This window comes from Dama dama, chromosome 14 (assembly GCF_033118175.1).
Source record: "Dama dama isolate Ldn47 chromosome 14, ASM3311817v1, whole genome shotgun sequence".
In the NCBI taxonomy this organism is placed as follows: Eukaryota; Metazoa; Chordata; class Mammalia; order Artiodactyla; family Cervidae; genus Dama; species Dama dama.
This window is the reverse complement of record NC_083694.1, coordinates 63,620,259-63,634,986: the sequence shown is the minus strand read 5'-3', so window position 1 is coordinate 63,634,986 and position 14,728 is coordinate 63,620,259. Positions and strand designations below refer to the sequence as shown.

General features: G+C 45.6%; 1 pseudogene; it reads left to right on the top strand.

Moving 5' to 3' along the window:
• The first annotated feature begins 5,482 nt into the window (after positions 1-5,482).
• On the top strand, positions 5,483-6,678 carry LOC133068888 (solute carrier family 25 member 3-like; annotated as a pseudogene).
• Positions 6,679-14,728: the final 8,050 nt, after the last annotated feature.

Sequence of the window (14,728 nt, the reverse complement as noted above, 5' to 3'; positions counted from 1 at the left end):
AGTGCAGGTCAGGAAGCAACAGTTAGAACTGGACATGGAACAACAGACTGGTTCCAAATAGAAAAAGGAGTACGTCAAGGCTGTATACTGTCACCCTGCTTATTTAACTTATATGCAGAGTACATCATGAGAAACGCTGGGCTGGAAGAAGCACAAGCTGGAATCAAGATTGCTGGGAGATACATCAATAACCTCAGATATGCAGATGACACCACTCTTATGGCAGAAAGTGAAGAGGAACTAAAAAGCCTCTTGATGAAAGTGAAAGAGGAGAGTGAAAAAGTTGGCTTAAAGTTCAACATTCAGAAAACTAAGATCATGGCATCTGGTCCCATCACTTCATGGCAAATGGATGGGGAAACAGTGCAAACAGTGTCAGGTTTATTTTTTGGAGCTCCAAAATCACTGCAGATGGTGACTGCAGCCATGAAATTAAAAGACGCTTACTCCTTGGAAGGAAAGTTATGACCAACCTAGACAGCATATTAAAAAGCAGAGACATTACTTGGCCAGCAAAGGTCCATCTAATCGAGGCTATGGTTTTTCCAGTGGTCATGTATGCATGTGAGAGTTGGACTGTGAAGAAAGCTGAGCGCCGAAAAATTGATGCTTTTGAATTGTGGTGTTGGAGAAGACTCTTGAGAGTCCCTTGGACTGCAAGGAGATCCAACCAGTCCATCCTAAAGGAGATCAGTCCTGGGTGTTCATTGGAAGGACTGATACCGAAGCTGAAACTCCAATACTTTGGCCACCTCATGCAAAGAGTTGACTCATTGGAAAAGACCCTGATGCTGGGAGGGATTGGGGGCAGGAGGAGAAGGGGACGACAGAGGATGAGGTGGCTGGATGGCATCACTGACTCAATGGACATGAGTTTGAGTAAACTCTGGGAATTGGTGATGGACAGGGAGGCCTGGCGTGTTCCAATTCATGGAGTCGCAAAGAGTCACACACGACTGAGTGACTGAACTGAATGGTAAAGTCTAGAGCTTACACTCTTAGATAAGGAAATGAAGGACTGTAGTCTAAGATCATTTGACTCTCTAAGAGAATTTCTCCCAGGGCTGAGAGATGAAAGGTGGGGTTCACAGAAGTGGTTTTAAACTCATTAAAGTCTATCAAGGAGAATTCTAATTTCTTCTCAGATGAAACAGCTAATTACATCAGATGTAAAAGTATGCCCCAGCTCAGGACTGGGACTATTTTCTCTCTTAGATGTAACCTGGGTTACATCATGTAACCTGGGTTCATACATTTCCCTGACTTGATTTTATAGACATTAACAAATGTTAATTAAAGAAAACTATTTTTAAAAAATCATGGAGGGACTTCCTTGGTGGTCCAATGGCTAAGACTCTTCAGTCCAAATGCAGGAGTCTGGGTTTGATCCCTGGTCATGGAATTAGATCCCACATGCTGCAACTAAGACTACCATGCAGCTAAGGCCTGGTACAGCCAAATAAATAAATAAACAAAATTTTTAAATATATATTTTTAAAGCATAAATGTTCATAACTGCAATTACAGTGTCAACCTTTATCAAAGCTACTTTGAGAGACTTAATAAACAAATCTTCACATCTTGTTTTTTTTTTTTTTTTTTTTTTTTGACCACTTCTCCACAGCTTGTGGTATCCTAGTTCCCTGGCTAAGGATTGAACCCTGGCCCTCAGCAGTGAAAGTGTAGAGTCCTAACCACTAAACCACCAGGGAATTCTCCACATCTTGCTTTTAAACTTTGGAAAAGGAACTGTGTTAGCGTCTAGCCAATTGATTATTAGGCAGAGAACCAGGAGCACATTTGAGTCAGTTTGTTATTATTAGGGCTGTTAACTTATATAATCATAAAATAAGGCACAGAAATGTAAAGTCTGGAGGCAAATCCAGATATAATAGAAAACTTTATAAATTTAAGTATACCACATGATATCTAATATGTAGGCATATTTAGCAAAAATAGAGTAAATAAAACAATAGCACAAAATATGATACCCTAGGTAAGGTGCTTGTTTTGTTCCAAATAGGTTTTTTAAAAGGTATTCTGCTATACTGTGAACTAACAGGGAAAATTATGTATTATGGTTAAGTATTATGAACACATAATCTAATTGGTGATCTATCAGAAACTTTTGAGAATGTGCTGAACACTGCCCCTGTTGATATGAAGAATAGTATATGAAAATTCTTATAAAAATATAACTCAGATCAAGGCTGTTGAACACTCAATGAAAGCTACTTTTAAATATCACCGTTGTTTTTATTTCATGAGTTTTAAGAATTACTTGATGTGATACCACAATCCATGGTCACAGGGCTGTCTTCTGAGATTTAACAGATTATTCTATGAAAAAGTATGGCATTTTCAAATATAAAGTGGGTTTATAGTAGAGAAGGAAAAATATAGGTTGGAATCAGAAGAATTAATGGTTATATTTGTGAGGCAAGCAGAAGTAACGCAGCTTAGATTAGGAGTAGGCCTTCCTACTTGGTAAGATTATCAGGCCACCTGGATACAACCAATTAGCCAATTAGGACCAATTAGCTTTCACTTAATACTGACCGCTGTTTGCCAATTAGGAAATTAGGAACCGGGCAGAAACCCCCAGGAAAGTCCCGCGCGGGGAAGTATTGACCAATGAAATTGCTTTGCAAACGTGTAACCAATCCGCTTCTCACCCTATAAATTTGTGTAACAGCTTGGGCTCGGGGCTCTCTGACTTGCACCACTGCTTTGGTTGCGGGCAGAGAGTCCTGGCTCGAGTCAGTAATAAACTTCCCTTCCTGCGAGTTGCATTGTCTTGGAAGCCTTCTCTCTTCCCGCTCGGGGATTCGGACATCGGGCATAACATTTGGGGGCTCGTCCGGGATCCCTTTACCAGGGGAAGAGAACACTTCCAGGACAGGAGGGTAAGGATAGATAATAGCACCGGTGCTCAGGAAAACTCAGGGGGCCCGAAAACCCAGCGCTGTGTTGTCAGCTGTCCGTGTGTTTGTCTTTGGCTCTCCGTGTTTGTATGTGTGCCGGCATTGTCTCAGGCAGGACAGGAAGTCCAGAGTAATTCCGGGGCCCTGCTGTAAAGCAGGAAGGTATCTGGCACAGGAAGTCCAGAGTAATTCCGGGGCCCTGCTGTAAAGCAGGAAGGTATTTGGCACAGGAGAAAGCTTTCTCCAGCCGGCGTAAGGCCGAGGCCAGAGAGCGCGCTGGAAGGCAGCCGGCTCTGTGGGAAGGAGAGTTCCTCTCCTGATTCCGAGTCTGGTCAGGGGGCCCGAAAACCCAGCGCTGTGTTGTCGGCCGACGTTTGTCTGTCCGTGTGTTTGTCTTCGGCTCTCCGTGTTTGTCCGTGTTTGTGTGTGTGCCGGCATTGTCTCTGGTCTCGTTCCTACTCTTTTCAGGAATTTCAGTGAACAGGCGAGCGGTTGTGGGGGCAATTGATGAGGCCCGGCTAGGGCTACACTCTGGCGGACTCTGAAGGCCCTACAATAAGTGAGCCTCAGTAACTAGAGCCCAACCGGGTGAAACTCTCCTTTAAAATTCTTTGTGTGGGCACGGGTCAGGCACCTAAAGGCCATTAGGGCGCCTGCCACTTGAAGACTCCCGTGAGAGGATAAGGGGGTCATGGAAGAAGCTAGAAACCCCTAGGGTGCCCGCCCCTAGCAAGATAAACAGTTACCATTTACCATGGGTCAGGGGGAATCTACCCCACTTTCCCTCATGACTGACCATTTTTCGGATGTCAGGGCCAGGGCCCATGACTTGTCTTTTCTAGTCAAGAAAAGTAAATTAATAACCTTTTGCTCTGCAGAGTGGCCCGCCTTCCAGGTTGGATGGCCTCCAGAAGGCACCTTTCAACCGTCAATCATACAGGCTGTGAAGGAGAAGATTATGGCTCCGGATCCCTGGGGCCATCCAGATCAGGTCCCCTATGTCATGGTTTGGCAGGATCGAGTGGAAGATCCGCGTAGGTGGTTAAAACCTTTCGTTCAACCTCCTAGCTCTTCTAATTCACAGGTCCTGGTGATGAAGACCCCCCCGGAGAAAACAAAAAAGAAAGAGGACCCAAAACTAGTCTTTCAGGAATCATCTTGTCCAAACCTGATAGACCTAGAAACGGAGATGAGGCCTCCACCATATGCGCCCTCCTTGCAAGAGAGGAGAGAAGCTCCTACGGGTGAACCGAGAGGATTAAGAGGGCTAACAGGAACCGACCGTGAGGGGGGACCGGCATTGGGGACCCGGGGGAGAACTAGGGGAGATAGGCTTGGGCAAGATCCTGGGGACCCAGAGTTACCTTCATCCACTGTTCAGGCGCTCCCCGTCCGAATGGGACCAGCTAACCCAGACGGAGAGCGAACCTATTAGTACTGGCCCTTTTCCACGAGTGACCTGTACAATTGGAAGACCCAAAATCCTCCTTTCTCAGAGAAACCCCAAGGCCTCATTGACCTCTTAGATTCCATTTTATTCCCTCACAACCCCATCTGGGACAATTGTCAGCAGCTGTTGCAGGTGCTCTTCACCACAGAAGAATGGGAGCAAATTCTGGCAGAGGCACGGAAAAGGGTCCCGGGGGTCGATGGGAGGCCAACCGCCCAGCCTCATCTCGTGGACGAGGGGTTTCCTCTGTTGCGGCCTAACTGGGATTTTGAGCGAGCAGAAGGTAGGGAGCGTCTCCGAGTGTACCGCCAGACTCTGATGGCTGGCCTGCGGGCCGCAGCAAGAAAGCCGACAAATCTGGCAAAGGTAAATTTAGTAAGGCAAGAGCCCACTGAAAGCCCAGCAGCCTTCCTAGAGAGGCTGATGGAAGCTTTCAGGCAATATACACCCATGGACCCCCAGGCTGAGGAGTCACGCGCTGCAGTCCTGTTAGCGTTTGTGAATCAGGCAGCCCCAGATATTAGGAAGAAATTACAAAAGATAGAGGGATTGGGAGAACAGACGATATAGGATTTATTGAAAGTAGCTGAAAAGGTATTTAATAATAGGGAGACCCCAGAAGAAAGGGAAGAACGAATTCGACGGGAGGAAAGGGAATTAGCTGAGAAGATCAGGAAGGAAGATAGAGAATATAGAATGAGGGAAAAGTGGAAGAACCAGAGGGAGCTAGCCCAGATTCTTTTTGCGGGGATAAAAGCCAGAACAGAATTGAGAGAACCTCGAGACCCCTGGATGGGAGAAAAACAGAAACCAAAAAGGCAGGTCCTAAAGAAAGATCAGTACACCTACTGCAGAGAACAGGGGCACTGGAAAAACGAGTGCCCTAAGAGGGACCTGAGGAGAGGTATGACCCAGAGAGAGAGAATCTCCCGTGGAACTCGAGTTCTATATGCGGGGGAAGACAGTGACTAGGGGAGTCAAGACTCGGCACCCCTCCCCAAGTCCTGGGTAATGAAAAGTAGATCTGGGAACCCACCAGGTGTCCCATTCATTTTTGGTGATACCAGAATGCCCAGCCCCTCTACTTGGAAGAGACTTGTTGTGGCCGATGGCATTCCCTGTGGATATGTTGGATAATTGCAGTCATGAGGAACTGGAAAATTCTGCTGAAGATTACATGTTAGATCTGAGGTATGGGGACCCTGAAAATCTGGAATGTTTTCGTATTAGCCTGTCAAATGTAGGCTTTGTACCTCTCTATGGTGGAGTTCAGACCCAGAAAGTTCTTGCTCAGTGGACCGAGGGGGAAGGCCAACCGGTAATCCCACAGAGGTTCAAGAGGCTCTGAGTGAGGACCTCTACAAATATCAGATTGCCACGCAGAAGTCCTTCTGCTACACAATTAATAGCCCGGCAAGAGGTCACCTGTTTGGGGTATAAGATCAGGCAGGGGCAAAGGTGGCTAACCCAGGCCAGGAAGGCCCAAGACCCCCCACCAGGTGAGAGAGTTTCTGGGGACTGTTGGATATTGCAGACTGTGGATCATGGGGTTTGCTGAGAAGGCCCGGCCCTTGTATGAGGGAAGTAAAGAAACCCCAAACTGGACTTGGACTGAGCCAATGAAACAGGCTTTCCAGACACTCAGACGGGCCCTACTAGAAGCCCCAGCCCTTGCCCTGCCTAAAGATGGGCAAAGGAAAGCGGGAGCTGCCGCGGTAGATATGGCTCCGCGAAGTTTTATGCACTGTGTGGCTTTGGTGGGGTCTTAAGTTGTGGTCTGACACACACTGCTGTTGTTCCTCTGGATTTAGTGAAATGCCGTATGCAGGTGGACCCACAGAAGTAGAGGAGAATGCCTATCTGTGGTGCACATCACTGTATTTGGCTGCCTCTGCCAGTGCTGAATTCTTTACTGACATTGCTCTGGCTCCTATGGAAGCTGCTAAGGTTCGATTTCAAACCCAACCAGGTTAACACTCTGAGGGATGCAGCTCCCAAAATGTACAAGGGGGTTGCTCCTCTTTGGATGAGACAGATACCATACACCATGATGAAGTTTGCCTGCTTTGAACGTACTGTTGCTGATTCCGTGGTGTCTGTGTTGCATAAAGAGAAGGGTAGCAGTGCCTCTCAGGTCCTCAAGAGACTTGGATTTAGAGGTGTATGGAAGGGACTCTTTGCCCGCATCATCATGACTGGCACTCTGACTGCACTATCTATGATTCTGTGAAGGTCTACTTCAGGCTCCATCGCCCTCCTACCCCTGAGATGCCAGAGTCTCTGAAGAAGACACTCAGTAGATAAATGAAAGCAAATATGGACTGAATCTGCGTATTGAAAATACAACTGGATGAGAGATAATCCAGGCTTGCAAAGCATGCCAGCTGATAAGGACAGGGAAAAAGCAGCACATGGGAACGAGGTACTAAGGGGAAGAGCCAGGGCAACACTGGGAGATAGATTTCTGAAGAAGACACTCAGTAGATAAATGAAAGCACTGAGGTAAGACCAGGATCTGTTGGTTCTGGTAGATACCTTCTCAGGGTGGGTGGAAGCCTTCCCCGCTAAGGGAGAGACAGCAATAGTGGTTGCTAAAAAGATCTTAGAGGAGATAGTGCTTAGGTACGGGCTGCCGGTGACTATGGGCTCTGATAACGGACCTGCCTTTGTGAGCCAGATTGTACAAGGGCTGGCCCAAGCTCTGGGGACGAAATGGAAGTTACATTGTGAATATAATCCCCAGAGCTCAGGACAGGTTGAGAGAATGAATCGGACTCTAAAAGAAACTTTGACGAAGTTGGCAATAGAGACTGGCGGGGACTGGGTGACCCTCCTTCCCTTTGCACTCTTTTGGGCGTGTAACACCCCTTATAAGCTGAATCTTACCCCTTTTGAGATTCTGTATGGAAGACCCCCTCCTGTGTGTCCTATTTTTAAAAGAAAATGCCTGCCACCCCCTACTTTGGGACAATTCCAGCAAACTCTGATGGCATTAAGTAAAGTGCATAACCATGTTTGGAAATTGATTCGAGAGATACACGAGGGTCAAAATAAGGGGGCCATCCCTTCACATGATATTGGCCCAGGTGATTGGGTACCTAGATGGAAAGGCCCTTATGTTGTTCTCCTTACCACTCCTACTGCTGTCAAGGTTGACGGGATTGGACCCTGGGTTCACTGCAATCACGTGTGGCAAGCCACACTGGAAGAACAGGAAAAAGCACGAGAAGAATGGAAGGCGAGTCCTCACCTGTCAAATCCTTTGAAACTGAAACTCGTCCACCGGGAGGTCTCCTAATTCTCCTGCTGATTATGGCAGGAGCTGAAGCTGTGTAACCTCTTGTGATGGGCCCCGGGAATGGGACGTAGGAAACAGAGATTTGGTAGCCCTGAGTGTGGCGCAACCCGCAAGGCCAAGTACCTCAGATATGGGTGAATCAAGCTTTACTATCTCTGCAAGGCCAAGGGCTTTCCTTCCTACGAGCTGCTGTAGATGACTTGATTTTTCTCCAACAGGGTAGGGTCTTTGAGGTTTCTATGCAGACCATACAAGAGTGGTAAGAGAATCAATCAGTCATTTAGAGAAGTCTTTGACTTCCATGTCTGAGGTGGTCTTGATTAGAAAGAGAGAATGGGAAGCCCAGCAGAGATGGTTTGAGTCTTGTTTTCAACACTCCCTCTGGCTGACTACCTTAATTTCCACCCTTCTGGGTCCACTTATAGTGTCAGTGGCCCAAGATGGAAAAGAGGAAGATCCCTCTACTTGAACAACAGACAGGGGGGAATGTGAGGCGAGCAGAAGTAACGCAGCTTAGATTAGGAGTAGGCCTTCCTACTTGGTAAGATTATCAGGCCACCTGGATACAACCAATTAGCCAATTAGGACCAATTAGCTTTCACTTAATACTGACCGCTGTTTGCCAATTAGGAAATTAGGAACCGGGCAGAAACCCCCAGGAAAGTCCCGCGCGGGGAAGTATTGACCAATGAAATTGCTTTGCAAACGTGTAACCAATCCGCTTCTCACCCTATAAATTTGTGTAACAGCTTGGGCTCGGGGCTCTCTGACCCACACCACTGCGTTGATTGCGGGCGGAGAGTCCTGGCTCGAGTCAGTAATAAACTTCCCTTCCTGCGAGTTGCATTGTCTTGGAAGCCTTCTCTCTTCCCACTCGGGGATTTGGACATCGGGCATAACAATATTGTACAATTTTATCACAGAAATCTCATTTAGATTCTCTCCATTCTTGAACCCCATTCAAACCCACATCCCATCATCCACCTGAGTCAAACCTTAATATGAAAGTTCATAATTCTCCATTGAATTTGAATTTTAAAAACATCACAAAAATCCCTTGAAAAATATCTGTAAAAGGCTGTATATCTAAAAGTCTTCAATGTTTTATTCACAAAAAAAATAACCTGTATATATAACATATTTTTATTTTTTTAAGTCTTTATTGAATTTGTTACAATACTGCTTCTGTTTTATGTTTTGTTTTTTGGCCAAGAGGCATGAGGAATCTTAACCACTGGACTGCCAGGGAGGTCCCTGAAAGTGAAGTGAAAGTGTTAGTTGCTCAGTCATATCTGACTCTTTGTGACCACATGGGCTATAGCCCACCAGGCCCCTCTGTCCTTGGGATTCTCCAGGCAAGAATACTGGGGTGGGTGGCCATTCCCTTCTCCAGGGGGGTCTTCCCAACCCAGGGATGGAACCCGGGAGGTCCCTACAGCATTATATCTTATGAAATGATTAGATGATAAATAATTAGAATCCATATATAAAGAAATAATTATTTATATTAATTGCTAGAAAATTTAAGGCTAAATTTATGGCTTAACTATAACAAGAGTCTCTTGGGTCACATGATTGTTTCTGTAAAGTAGCATGTATTTCAAATGCTTCAATGAATTCTCTGCTACAAAGTTTTTAAAAAGACACTGGAGATAGTTCATAGGTTTTGTAAACACAGCTCATTTTCTTGTCTGCCATATTAAATTAATATGACCAATAAATAACTTGTGAGAAAGCAAGCATATTAAACTGTTGATGATATGAATCCAAAAGGCATGACAATATCCAGTCAATATCCAAATGATAGCCTCCAACCAGAGCTGGGAAGGGAAGAAGATGGCAACAGCTGTCACAAAAAAACATTACTGAAATAAATCAGAAATATGGAGCCAGTTAACTCAAGTCTTCACGTAGAAATTAAGGAAGAGAAACTGAGCACACAACTGGACTGCATTTATCTGCATCTTTTACAATTAGGAGGAGCCACCCAGCTGTAAGGAAATGGCAGCCCACTCCAGTATTCTTGCCTGGAAAATCCCATGGACGGAGAAGCCTGGTAGTCTACAGTTCATAGGGTCGCAAAGAGTTGTACACGGCTGAGCAATTTCACTTTCACTCTCATATCCGGCTGTAATGGCTCATCAGCAGAAGTGATGTATAACCCCTTTCATTTGGTCCAAAGCTGAGGACTCCAAGGCGCTAAATGATGGCTGGTCACCATCATCTAGAAAGCCTAACTCCCTGAATGACTGTGGATGAGAGGTCCCCATTCTCCTATACGCTGCATTAGATTGTGCCGTAAGGAAGCAATAAATAAACTCTGTGTAAAGAAATTCAAGAGGTTGGGGTTTTGTTTTATAGCAGGCTTTCCTGGTGGCTCACTGGTAAAGATCCGACCTGCCAAATGCAGGAGATGTGGGTTTGATCCCTAGGTCTGGAAGATCTCCCAGAGGAGGAAATGGCAACCCACTCCAGTATTCGTGCCTGGGAAATCCCGTGGACAGAGGAGCCTGGCGGGCTACAGTCCATGCAGTTGCAAGAGTTGGACGTGACTTAGCGACCACACAACAGAGCAGTTAGCGTAGTCTGACTAATACAGAAATCTTACAAAACTGGTGAAATGTAAACTGATTTTTCTTCCAATGAAGCCGAACACACCCTTGAGATAACACTGAAAAACATTTCCATCTCTGGTGAGTAATTTTACAAAGTGCCTCTGGCAACTGGAAAGAGGAGACTGAATGGAAAATCCCTTGCATCAAATTGTGAGTAGTGTCAAGCCTTTTCCGCTTGGCCACTTGAAATCAGTCCTGAACGTCACCATTCTGAACCTCAAAAGATTGTGGTGAGCCGTTTCAATTACACCAGTCCACAGTGAATTACATTTTTTCCTCTCGACACTTTGAAACACTTTCACTCTACTATCTTCTTTGGATGGTTTCTGAGGAGGAGTCAGCTATAATGGGTATCTTTTTTTCTTTTTTTTCATTTATAGATAAGGGGTTCCCCCTGCCCTTCCCATCTGACTTCTTTTAGGATGAAAAAAAAAAAAAAATATATATATATATATATATGTATAACTATACCTAGGGTATAGTTAGGTAGTTTGTTGGAGAAGGCAATGGCACCCCACTCCATTACTCTTGCCTGGAAAATCCCATGGACGGAGGAGCCTGGTAGGCTGCAGTCCATGGGGTCTTGAAGAGTCGGACACGACTGAGAGACTTCACTCTCACTTTTCACTTTCCTGCATTGGAGAAGGAAATGGCAACCCACTCCAGTGTTCTTGCCTGGAGAATCCCAGGGACAGGGGAGCCTGGTGGGCTGCCGTCTATGGGGTCGCACAGAGTCGGACACGACTGAAGTGACTTAGCAGCAGCAGCAGGGGTAGTTTGTGGTTGGAGGCACTTATCTTGCTTGGCATTCTCTGAGCTTCCTGAATCTGTGGTTTGGTGTCTGACATTAATTTGGGAAAATTCTTGAAACTGATCTGGCGCCTGTGGAGCCCTTCTAGATTCAAAAGCCTTTCTGTGTCCCTGTTTCTTGTTTGTAGGAAAAAGGCTTCATTCTCCTAGACCTTTTCTGAGTTAAATACAGCAGATTCAAACAATTACTACCTGGGGAAGTGAGGGAATGCAGAAACAGAGGAAAGGCAGTCAGAAACCACAGTGCAGTGATGGGGCAGCTCCCTGGCCCCTCCTCAGGGGCAGAGCAGTGATGTGTATCTCTGAATTCTTCTCCAGGTGCGGGGGCCTCCACCCAGGTGCACAATGGAAGCTTCAGAAGCACCAGCACATGGATCCCAGACTGGTTGGAACCAGAAGGCTGATGGTTGAGATTTCTGGACCACCCTGTTACCTCACCAGCAACCAATCAGAAGAAAGTCATATATCCTGGAGCTCGTACCCCCAAATTGCCTTTAAAAACTCTTCCCTCAAAGCCACTGGGAAATTTGGGCTTTTTGAGCACTGAGATGTTCATTCTCCTTGCTTGGCCCTTGCAATTAACCTTTCTTTGCTCCAGACTCTGATGCTTTGGTTTGCTTATCTTCCCTGTAGGACACACAAACTTGGGTTCAACAACATTCTCAGTCACTACTGTTTCAAATTTGTCTTCTGCTCCTTTCTCTCTTTCTTCTCCTCCTGGTCATACTGCGCACCTCAGACTGGCATTTAAACCCATGTACCAGTACTTAAACCCAGCCAGAATTCAAATTGGAAATGGAATTCACAATCTTTTAACTGAGATTGCACTCCTGATCCGGAGAAGGCAATGGCACCCCACTCCAGTACTCTTGCCTGGAAAATCCCATGAACAGAGGAGCCTGGTGGGCTGCAGTCCATGGGGTCGCTGAGAGTCGGGTCAGACACGACTGAACTACTTCACTTTCACTTTTCACTTTCATGTATTGGAGAAGGAAATGGCAACCCACTCCAGTATTCTTGCCTGGAGAACCGCAGGGACAGAAGATCCTGGTGGGCTGCCGTCTATGGGGCCACACAGAGTCAGACACGACTGAAGTGACTTAGCAGCAGCAGCAGCACTCCTGATCTCAGGACTTAATGAGGCTCAGGTTCTTTACATCTCGTTGCAGAAAGAATTCAGCTAGGGACAAAGTGATAGGTAACAAGTGGATTTATTTAAAGAGATACACATTCCATAGACACTATGGAGTCCAACTCAAAAGGTGAGAACAGCCTTGGGAGAAATGCACTCTTTAGGGTGTGGGCGGTCTCAGAAGGTGAGAGGCCCTGAAAATGCAGTGGTTAGTTTTTATGGTCTGGGAGCTGAATCTTCTGCCATCTTGGATCTAGTTGATTCTGACCAGTTTTTGTCCTCTTCTATGACTATGTCATTCTTTTAAAGGTTGTGCCCTCTCCACTTCCCTCCTGTTTCACTGGTATCCCCATCATACATGTGTTACATCTTCTATAGTTATTGCACAGCCCTTGGATATTCTGTTCTGTTTTTCTCAATCAGACCATCACAGGCAACCTTCGTGTTTGTTACAGTATTTTTAATCTCTAATATTTCATTTTGGTTCTTTCTTAGGGTTTGCTTTTCTTTGCTTAAATTACACATCTGTTCTTGTCTGTTGCCTACTTTATGCCCTTAATAAATTAATCATAGTTTGTTTTTTAATTCCTGGTCTGGTATTCCAACCATATCTGATTCTGCTTGCTCTGTATTTTCAAACTGTGTTTTTTTGCCTTTTACTGTATCTTGCAGTTTTTGCTTATAGTCAGACATGATGTCATCGGTAAAAGAAACTTCTGTAAATAAGCCTTTACTAATGTGATGGCGAGGTAGGGCGGCAGGGGAAGCATCCTGTAGTCCTATGATTAAGTCTCCATCTTTCAGTGAGCCTACACCTCTTGACTGGACTTCACAAGTGCTTCTGATTAATCTCTCCTGCACTGTTCTTCACCTTCCCCTCCCGCATACTTAAACAGGAAGGCTAGAGTGGGCTGAAGTTGGCTATCTCCCTTCCCCAGGGTCAGTTAACCTCTGACAAAACCCTAGCAGGTTAAATGTGGTCAGTTAGTTTCTTCTGAGGGCAGGCCTTGTTACAAAGAACTAGAGTGTTCTGGTGTATTTCAAAATGGCTCCTTTCCCCCTCTCACTGCTGGAAGCACAAGCTTTTCCTACAGTATTCACTCTGAGACTCTGGTCAAACTACTGGAGGTAAGAGTCCCAAAAGTGTGGCGGTGATGTTACTGAAAACTTGACACTGGGGCTGAAACAAGTCTTAGAGACAGAATTTTGGGTGAAGTAGAAAAGGATAGCTTTATTCCTTTGCTAGGCAAAGGGGGACACGGTGGCCTTGTGCCCTCAAAAACTGTGTGTCCCAACCCAGGAGGATTTGATGAGGGTTCGAAGGTAGGGTCTCTGGCAAAACTAGGGTGTGTGTAGAACCTGCATTTTTTAAAACTCATTTCAGGTGTTGTTTAGTTGCTGAGTTGTTTAGTTGTATCAGACTCTTTTGTGACCCCTTGGACTCTAGACCGCCAGGCTCTTCTGTCCGTGTGATTCCCCAGGCAAGAATACTGGAGTGGGTTGCCTTTTCCTTCTTCAGGGGACCCTTCCCACCCAGGCACTGAACCCACGCCTCCCTGTCTCCTATGTTGGCAGCCACCTGGGCTGCCCTTCCTGACTGCTGAGCCAGCAGAGAAGCCCTTTTCTCAGGTGTCTCCTAATCTTGATGAGCTTCTCTAGTCTATTTAACCTTGTTTGAGGCGATTTCTTGACTGCTCCTCCCTTGATTAGCAACTATTCAAATCTGCCCTATGGAACTCAGGGAAGGTCATGGAGACCTTTCTCTTGCCTACGAGAAATGGGGTACAAAACGGCCTCCATGCCTGGGAGCCCCACAAGGCCCTGTTTGGTCTCAGTGGGCCCCTATATTTGGGTCCCCCTGGAGTTTTTCACTTTCAGACTTGTCCAGTCTGAGCCTCCAGCAATTTATCAGTTACAGCTTTTGTTTTCCTACTAGGGAATTGGTTCCCACGAAGGATTCCATTTTGGGGTTTCTGCTTGGTAAGTTGTGATTCTATGTGTTCTCCAAATTTAGGGGTAGCATTTTGCTCTGTGGCCTCACTTCTCTTATGGATCTAAGAGTGGTTGATTTTTCAGTCTTTTTACTTGTAAAAAAAAGACCTTTTTACTTGTTACAGTGGAGTGGTAACTCCAAGCTGCTCATACACAGAAATGGAAACCAGGAATGCCATTACATTATGTTTTTTTTTTTTTTCTTAAAGTATTAGTTACCATTATTCTTGAGAGGATACAGAGGATACTTACTAGCCATAAATTCCTGGATTCAGAAGCAAAGCCAGTTTCAGAAAGGGAAAGAAGGCTGGGGACAGAGTTAGACATTAGTGTTCTTTTTTCTTTTGTTTAAAAATTTTTTGATTGATTTAATTCTGACTGTGCTGGCTCTTTGCTGTTGCACCCAGGCTTTCTCTACCTGTGGCAAAAAGAGGCTACTCTATTTGCCGTGTATGGGCTTCTCATTGCGGTGGCTTCTCTTGCTGTGAAGTGCGGGCTTCAGTAGTC